The sequence below is a fragment of the Carassius carassius genome, chromosome 24 (assembly GCF_963082965.1).
Source record: "Carassius carassius chromosome 24, fCarCar2.1, whole genome shotgun sequence".
Classification (NCBI taxonomy): Eukaryota; Metazoa; Chordata; class Actinopteri; order Cypriniformes; family Cyprinidae; genus Carassius; species Carassius carassius.
The window spans coordinates 7,598,014-7,606,420 of NC_081778.1; the positions used below are offsets into that span (position 1 = coordinate 7,598,014).

Sequence of the window (8,407 nt, forward strand, 5' to 3'; positions counted from 1 at the left end):
ATAATCATTGAAAATGTTTTCAGAATTCATGGCCTTCCGTCTGACATCGTTTCGGACAGAGGTCCACAGTTCACGTCACCACAATTTTGGAAAGAGTTTTGTCGTTTGATTGGGGCTTCCATCAGTCTCTCGTCCGGCTCTCACCCTCAGTCTAACAGTCAAGCCGAACAGGCCAACCAGCCTGTCTTCTTTCTGGAACCCCGCGTCCTGGTCAGAGCAGCTTCCCTGGGCTGAATATGCCCGTAACTCGCTTCCTTCGTCGGCGACCGGTCTGTCCCCTTTTTAATGTAGCCTGGGTTACCAGCCTCCGCTGTTCACGTCTCAGCTCTCCGATTCCTGCGTCCCTTCCGCTCAGGCTTTTGTCCAACGTTGCAAACGCACCTGGAGGAGTGTCAGGTCTGCTCTTTGCCGTTATAGGAAACGGACTATTATCCCGAGATGTGGAATACCGCTCGCTGATCGATGATTTCCTCCGTAGCCACCAGGTTTCCTCCTCGGGAGCGCCAGGGGGCGCTCGTTGAGGGGGGGTACTGTTATGTCTTGTCATGTTCCTGTTCTTTCTTTTTACTCTCTCTCCCACTGCTGGTCTTATAGGTTACTTTCTCTTTCTCTTTTCACAGCTGTTCTTCATCTTCTCTGACTACCTCGTTTACACTCTGCCTACCTGTTCTGTTTTCCCTCTGATTACTACTCTATTTCTCCCTCTGTTTTACTGCCTCCTTTGTCAGATTATAATTTTAGTTTTTCTCGCAAGAAGCAGACTACTATCCTGTCAGTCTCCGTTCAAGTCCTGTCCTGTCCTGTCCTGTTGAGACCTGCCTGGTAACCCTTCCTGTTCTCAGTTTATCACCTTCACCTTTGTATTCTGTCCAGTTTGCCTGACGCCGAGAGAGAACCATCCAACATGGTCTGCCCGCTACCCGCGTCCACTTTGAGAGACCTGCAGCCTGTCACCGCTATCACTACAGACCCAGACTGCTGCCAAATGACCTTTTTCAAGTTATCTGCTGATATTTCTGTTTTGATTTTTATCGCCCTCTCTGTGAGTTTCTAATATGCCTTCATCTCTCAGAAGAACATTTGAGTTTACATTAAAGACTATTTTTGTTGAATCGCATTTGGGTCCTCACTTACCTTCCTAACAATAATGCCTCCACGAATGCTCTGAGGAGGTAGGAGGAAAGTATATCATTAAATTTGTTTTATAGAACTCAAGAGGGAAAGCAATCTGGACCTGGAGTTTTACCACTCTTTAAGGAACTAACTGTGCTTTTTAACTCTTCTAAAGATATATGGTAACACTTTCTATGAAGCCCGTATTTATAATATATTATAAGGGTATTCTTAAGGTATTATCATGAATGCATAATGCATTATAAAAAAAAAACTTATAATATGTTATATCAACTCATAAATAATCATAATACATAAAACAATTATAATACATCATAATACTTAGGTATTTGTGGTTATATGTTTAAGAGTATGATTATATTAAAATACACAATGAAAAACATATTAAATCTTCTTAATTTATAGTATAAAGGATTGTATCATTTATTGACATTGTTTATTTAAGATCTGCACAATATCTTACTACCACTTGTGAGTGGCTAGATGTTGAGTGTTATTGGAATGTTTCCTGTGGAGCTAATGTTAATTTATTGATGTCAGCTTAATACTCCAACTGAAAAAAAGTATGCAATGTTTTATATGGTTACATTTTATTTTGATGCCCCCCTTAATCAGTCGACTATAAGAAACTTTGCAACTACATGCTGTCAGGGATCTGGCAAGCCCGATCTCAACCAATCATCAACGCTCTCAGTTCTCTGTCAAGCCTCCAACAGGAACAGTCTCCTCGCACTTGCTTCCTGAGTTCCTGCTTTCCAGATGTAACGTATACTTACCTTTGTATTACACTAACCTGTGTCCTTGTTCTGCTGCCCTCAGGACCGCGGATCACCGAATAGCTACCTGTGATTCGACTGTCACTGTAGTCTCCTGTGATTATCCCGAGTTGGTAATGTCTTCGGCATCTGAGAAGGAAGAGAGTATAAGTGAGCGATCTGTGACTGTGGCTTTGACACTCCTGAATCAAGCAAGCTCACCTGTTTGCTATCCCGTCCCAATTGTTTATCATACTGCCCGCACTTGAAGACTAAGCATTCACTGAGCACTTGTACATATAAATAAAGGAACACTGTTCTGAATTCACCTAACTCTGTCTCCTGAGTATATCCTGACACATGCCAAATAACTCTCATTAAACTATTTGTATTGTAAGGTCCAGGCACTCGGCCCAAGGAAGGTATCCGGTGCTGGGTGAAGGTTTCCTACGTGTTCGGTCTTTCAGCGCGTAGAGTTATTAAATTTAGGTTAAACTCAAATTTTACTTCATTTTATTATTTAATCTGACTCCATTTTAGTATGATCCTGAATTTAAGTTGAAATGCAAATTGGTTGTATGCCTTTTTAATTAGTATTCTTCTGGTATTTGATTATTCGAGTTAACTCTTTACATTTATATTAACCCTTTCATTCAGGTGCTCATGTTGCTAACAAGGATACAACGTAATCTACTAGAGTCAATAATTACAGAGTAAAACTGAATAAAATCAAATGTAACAATTTATTATCAGTCAGGTAAATATATGTTCTGCCAATTACATATCCAATTGAAACATATCAAATCATAGCATTATAAAACATCAAATTCTCAAAGATTAATCTAAAAGTAAAATATGCAAACCTGACCTTAGAAAATACATAGTATTTAGTGAAGAGACACACCACACTATGGGCTTTCTGGCTACAGAATCACCCTGATCCTTTTGCTGCAATCCTTTAAATACATCAGACCAAGACAAACATCCCCCGAGGTGAAGACAGAAACTAAGAATTGGAATTTGATTAGGTCAGGTCCCAGACCAGGATAGTTTACACCTCAAAGGGAACAGAAATTACTTTACATGGCAGACCCTGAAAAAGGGCACTCACATTACAGTAATCAAAATATCTCTTAACTCTTAGGAACTGTATTATCTTTTAATCTACTTTTATAAGGTTGAGACCATTGAACCAGTCGCCCTGAGACAATACAAATGACACCAAACATGACTGTAAATATCACTTGCATTAATGCAGAATATTAAACTATTGGCAACTCTGAGTGAAACTAAGTGGAGGGAATGTGATGGTGAGGTGGGAACTACTAGGTGTGGTGCATCTTCAATGGCACCATTACTTATGATGGAGGGTATTCAAGAGAGTGTTCAAATGTTAATTATCAGGAAAGTCCCTTGTTTTCTTAGGGAGAAGTTGTCCATAAGTCCAGACGGTCCGTCTCCAGTCTTACAGTATGCTCAAGAATGGTAGAATCTAGTATGGTCAACATACTTGCAAAGACACTTATAGTCAATTTATCTGTTTGTTGACCATCAAAATAAAGTTTTAACATATTGTAATGATATTAAACCTTCATATTCATCCGGAAGAAGGAGGCGGGAACCGGCGGACAATCAAACAACATTTTAATAATACAAAATAAACACAAAACAGCGCACCAGCCCCTCACGGACGACTGGTGCGCTCAAATAAAAATCAAAACACAACTAAACGCCCAGGCCTGGTCCTCTCTCGTCCTTCACTGTCGTCGCTCCAGTTTTATATCCTTCCATCTCCTACGTGGGACTCGAGACCGGCGGTGGGTCGCAGGTGACACTGATTTGCCCAATCATTGCCGGCCTCACTCCTTGTTCCCACGTCCCTCGGCCCCGCCCCACTCGCCACACATATATTTACAGTAGCAGACACACTAATACTGTGATGACCGCTAGTTGATATGTAGTTGCAGAGTAACTTTTGGGGACCATCAAAATAATCAAACTAATATTACAATACAAATAGTTAAAAGCAAATGTGTCATATTACACATTCATCTGATCTGATATTTGATCCTATGGCTGTTTGAGATAAAATGTTATTATTATTATTATTACTACTACTTATAAGTGGTCTTTGAACTCTTTAAGTAAAGTAGCATCACAAAAATGCAAGATATGAGACTTATAATACATTATAACTATGAAAAGTATAATCCATTGTGTAACTAATTAGCTTAGAGTTAGATTAACGTAATTCATCATAACAGTTTATTATTAATTACATTCATCTTCAGGAATTACTTGTAGCATTATAGCATTAATAGTACAATAAAAATTATTTGTTTGTCCGCCGGACGGACAGTGTTATTCGTTAAATCGCTCTTAAAGGGAATGGGAGATGACACTCTGATTGGTGTATTGAACGTTACGCCCATAACTCATTAAGAAAATAGGGACAACCCATTTCAAAAATGTGCCCCGGCATACGGACCGTTTTTCCGTCATTAGTGGATTTGGACACACCCTGAGTGCACCTGCGCCGTGCACTTTACTCTTTGCGTTTAGATCTTTAAAATAGGGCCCGAACCACTTAAACTACTTCAGGCTGTGTGCATTTAATTTATTTAATACACAGTTGAATTACTGAAATAAATTAACTTTTCCACGAAATTGTGTTACTTCTTCTACAGTCAAAAATCTGGGTGTTATATTAGACAGCAACTTGTCTTTTGAAAATCATATTTCCCATGTTACAAAAACTGCATTCTTCCATCTTAGAAACATTGCCAAGCTACGAAACATGTTGTCTGTTTCTGATGCAGAAAAGCTAGTTCATGCATTCATGACCTCTAGACTGGACTATTGTAATGCACTTCTAGGTGGTTGTCCTGCTTCTTCAATAAACAAGCTACAGGTAGTCCAAAATGCAGCAGCTAGAGTCCTTACCAGGTCAAGAAAATATGATATTACCCCAATTTTACAGTCTCTGCACTGGCTACCTATTAAGTTCCGTATCAGTTACAAATTATCATTCCTTACCTATAAGGCCCTAAATGGTTTAGCTCCTGCGTACCTAACTAGCCTTATCCCACGCTACAATCCATCATGCTTCCTAAGGTCACAAAACGCTGGACTTTTGGTAGTTCCTAGGATAGCAAAGTCCACTAAAGGAGGTAGAGCTTTTTCACATTTGGCTCCCAAACTCTGGAATAGCCTTCCTGATAATGTTCGGGGTTCAGACACACTCTCTCTGTTTAAATCTATTAAATTAAAAACGCATCTCTTTCGCCAAGCATTTGAATAATTAAATTAAATTAAATTAAATTAAAAATGTTAAATTAAATTAAATTTTAATTAAAAATTAAATTAAATAATGTATAATAATATGTATAATAATATGTATGAATAATGTATCTTAAATTGTGAGTGTAGTTGTATCTGATCAAATGTGCATTCTTATATTCTTTAGCTTGGGTTAAACTAATTAATTTTACTTTGTTGGAACAGGAGCTATGCTAATGATGTCTCTATTTGTTTCTATGTTGTAACTAGGATTTACACAAGCTCCAGTCTGGATCCAGAACACCTGAGAAGAGATGATGCTGACCATCAGAGGACCTCAGATGATGCTTACCCTGAATCAACAACAGAACCAAATAATATTGCTACAAGTGTGACTGCGTCAAATAAAAAATATTAATTATTAATAATATTAATAATGTTCATCATCTGGCTGACTACGTCTTGTATTAATTTTTCTACAAATCCTGTCATACGTGCACAAACTGACAGTCACCACTTATAAGCTATTACTAAATATTGTAGAAACATAATTTTCTGTAAAGCTGTTTTGTAACGATTTGTATTGTAAAAAGCGCTATACAAATAAACCTGAATTTAATTGAATTGAACATTCTAATTTATTGGGAAATAAATTCTAATTTAATAGGGCCCAGAGTACATCATGAGGAATAAAGAGCAGATTATTTTGATACTAAGATTGAAACATCTATAAGATATTAAAACAGAGATACATTCATACACCTGAATATTAGCATTTAGAGCTTAACTAATACAAATATGTGGTAACTAGACTAATGTAATGAAGAAACATACAGACAAAACATGCATATACAAGATACATTTGTAACTGTTTATTTGTAGCCTAAATAAAGAAAATGTGTTTATGTGAGAATTTGTAAGTGTGGAGGTGGTCCACTGGTCAGCTAGGCCGTGGTGTCTGGCCCTGAGGGTCATTAACATTTCTTTGGAATGTGTTTAAAGCTCGATGGAGAGGAGCAGAGAGTTGCTGTTTAACATAATCTTGATAGTGGGGGGAAAACACTTGGCAATTTAGCACCCATAAATTTAGGATGTGAGGCCATGTCTATGATTTATATGTAAATGTCAATAGGCTAAATGGAATTTCTAAGATATAAAGCCCAAACTATCTTACATGATCCTAAGCAGATGCTACAGAATCCCCCATTTTTAGCTGATGAAGTTCACCTGCAAACATCGTCAGATAACAGTTGTCATGATGGTCGGACAGCAGGTTGATCATGATGATCGGATGGCAGGTGGATCCTGATTGTCAGATGGCAGGTGGATCCTGATGCTCAGATGGCAGGCGGTTTCTAATTTTTATCAGCCTTTGGACCATCAGCTTGGATGTTCAAAGGTTAGAGGAAGGGCAGCTTTGCACCTGTTCATGGACCTTTGCACCCCGTTGACTCTGTTAAACAAGACAAAGTCATGGCTGAGAGGTAAGGTGTATCTGATTTCTGTGGAGAAGCACAGTGCCATGTCGGCAGAGGTCCATGATCGGGTGATGGGAAAGGTGGTCTGCACAGGCAGCCGAGACAGTGATTGGAGGGCTGTGTCTTTTGTGGTGATGTCAATCAACTGGGACCCCCCTTTCTCAATGCTCAGTTCCAATTCAGGTTCCATGGTGAGATTGTGGTCCTTGAAGAAGGCTAAAAATTCTGCCTCGGTTTGGTACTCTTCACTTTAAATGTTGTGCAGCGCAAGGTCCCCAGGGTGGAGAATGGCACCTTTGGGCATTTGAATCTACATACTCTGGTTGGGCAGGCTGACGGGTGGCAGTGTCATGCTGGTCGTAGGTCAGTGTGGTTGTGCGGTTGGGCGTTTTGACGAGCCACTGATTTCCTTCAGTCTCTGCTTGCGTTTCTGTAACTTGAGTGTGATCCTTGGCCTCAGCCGGGCAGAGTGTCTTTCTTTGCATGGGTTGTAACCCGCAGATTCCTTCAGTGTTGTCTCGGAGGAAAAGCTTGCTGGGGCAGAGAAAATGAAAGTCTTTGGTCAGAGTGCACATACGCAGATTTGGGGCCAGGTATAACTGTGTGTTACTGATGTGGTAAGCTACCATAACTGGTGTGTGTATCCTGATGTGAATGTTTCCTTGCCAAAATTCAACATTGATAATGTCTTTGAGCATGTTAATGTTGTCTGATACAAAGATTGAGAAACACCATCTCGCTTTGCTAACTTCTTTTGTTAGAAAGGAAGAGTTCTGTGGTGAAGGCTTGCGATGCTTTGATTTGTGACCATTCACTTCTTCCATTGTGTAGCAATTATTGGATGGGGGACTCTGTTCTGCTCAGCGGTGGTGATGCTGATGAGGCCTCCGCCCTTCTTGGCTCTAATTTCTTTTCAGGTGGTCTTCAAGAGCATTTATCTTAGAGTATTTTTTTGGAATAACCTTCCTGATAAGGTCAGTTTTGGCTTTCTCTAGTAGCTGTTCTGCAGACTGGAGATGTTTTCTCAGGTCCTTCTGGGAAGCCTTTAGTTCTTGTCAGTCACATTCAGCAAGTGAAAGGGCTTATTGGAGCTGTTCTTTTTCCTTTGTTTCCTGCTTCACTCCATCTGGTACTTTATGTTTATCCTGGGTTTTCACTTTGAGCTTGTCTGTGCAGTGTGAGATGAGCAATAGCTCTCTCAGGTACTCAGTGGTCCGATGCTTGAAATCATCCTGGTTTTTCACAGCCAGCTTGTCTATGTGGCTTTGGGCATGTTTCAGCTCCTTCTGAAGCTGGGTGCGGTGCTTGTCGCTTAGTGTCAGCTTGACTGTGAAGGCGTAGCTTAGGAAACTAGTGACCTTGGTTAGCTCCTTGTGGTTGTGATTCTGGCTTGAGTTGTGTGTCAGGAGTATCTTCAGAATTATTACTATTACTCAGAATAATAACAGTTCAGTGGTCTTGTGGGTGAGGCTATCTGTAATGCCTTTTAGCCAGGTGTTCACATCTATTCCCTGGGCTGTGGGGTTTGCAGTCTGTGACATGCAGGCAGACTGGAAAGTGAGGACTAACACAGATCTGTATGGTGTTATAAGCCCATATGTGGTGGAACAGCTAAGTGTTATTTTAGTGATTGTAAATCAAAAGTGGAGTGTGTTGTAGTGGTGTTTTGTGGTTTGGGTTTACTGTTTGGACTTGAAAGCAACCTGGCATGCTCTGACATATTCCACCATGTCTTGCTGTATACCAGCCCAGTGTGCACTT

General features: G+C 39.9%; 1 protein-coding gene across 1 annotated transcript in view; it reads left to right on the forward strand.

The window, feature by feature from the left end:
• LOC132102762 (uncharacterized) overlaps window positions 1-5,525 on the forward strand; it is a 362,857-nt gene extending 357,332 nt beyond the window's left edge. Inside the window, exon 2 of the mRNA XM_059507400.1 lies at window positions 5,439-5,525. The gene's annotated coding sequence lies outside the window, so the exon portion shown is untranslated. The remainder of the gene's footprint in view (window positions 1-5,438) is intronic.
• The last annotated feature ends 2,882 nt before the right edge of the window (window positions 5,526-8,407 follow it).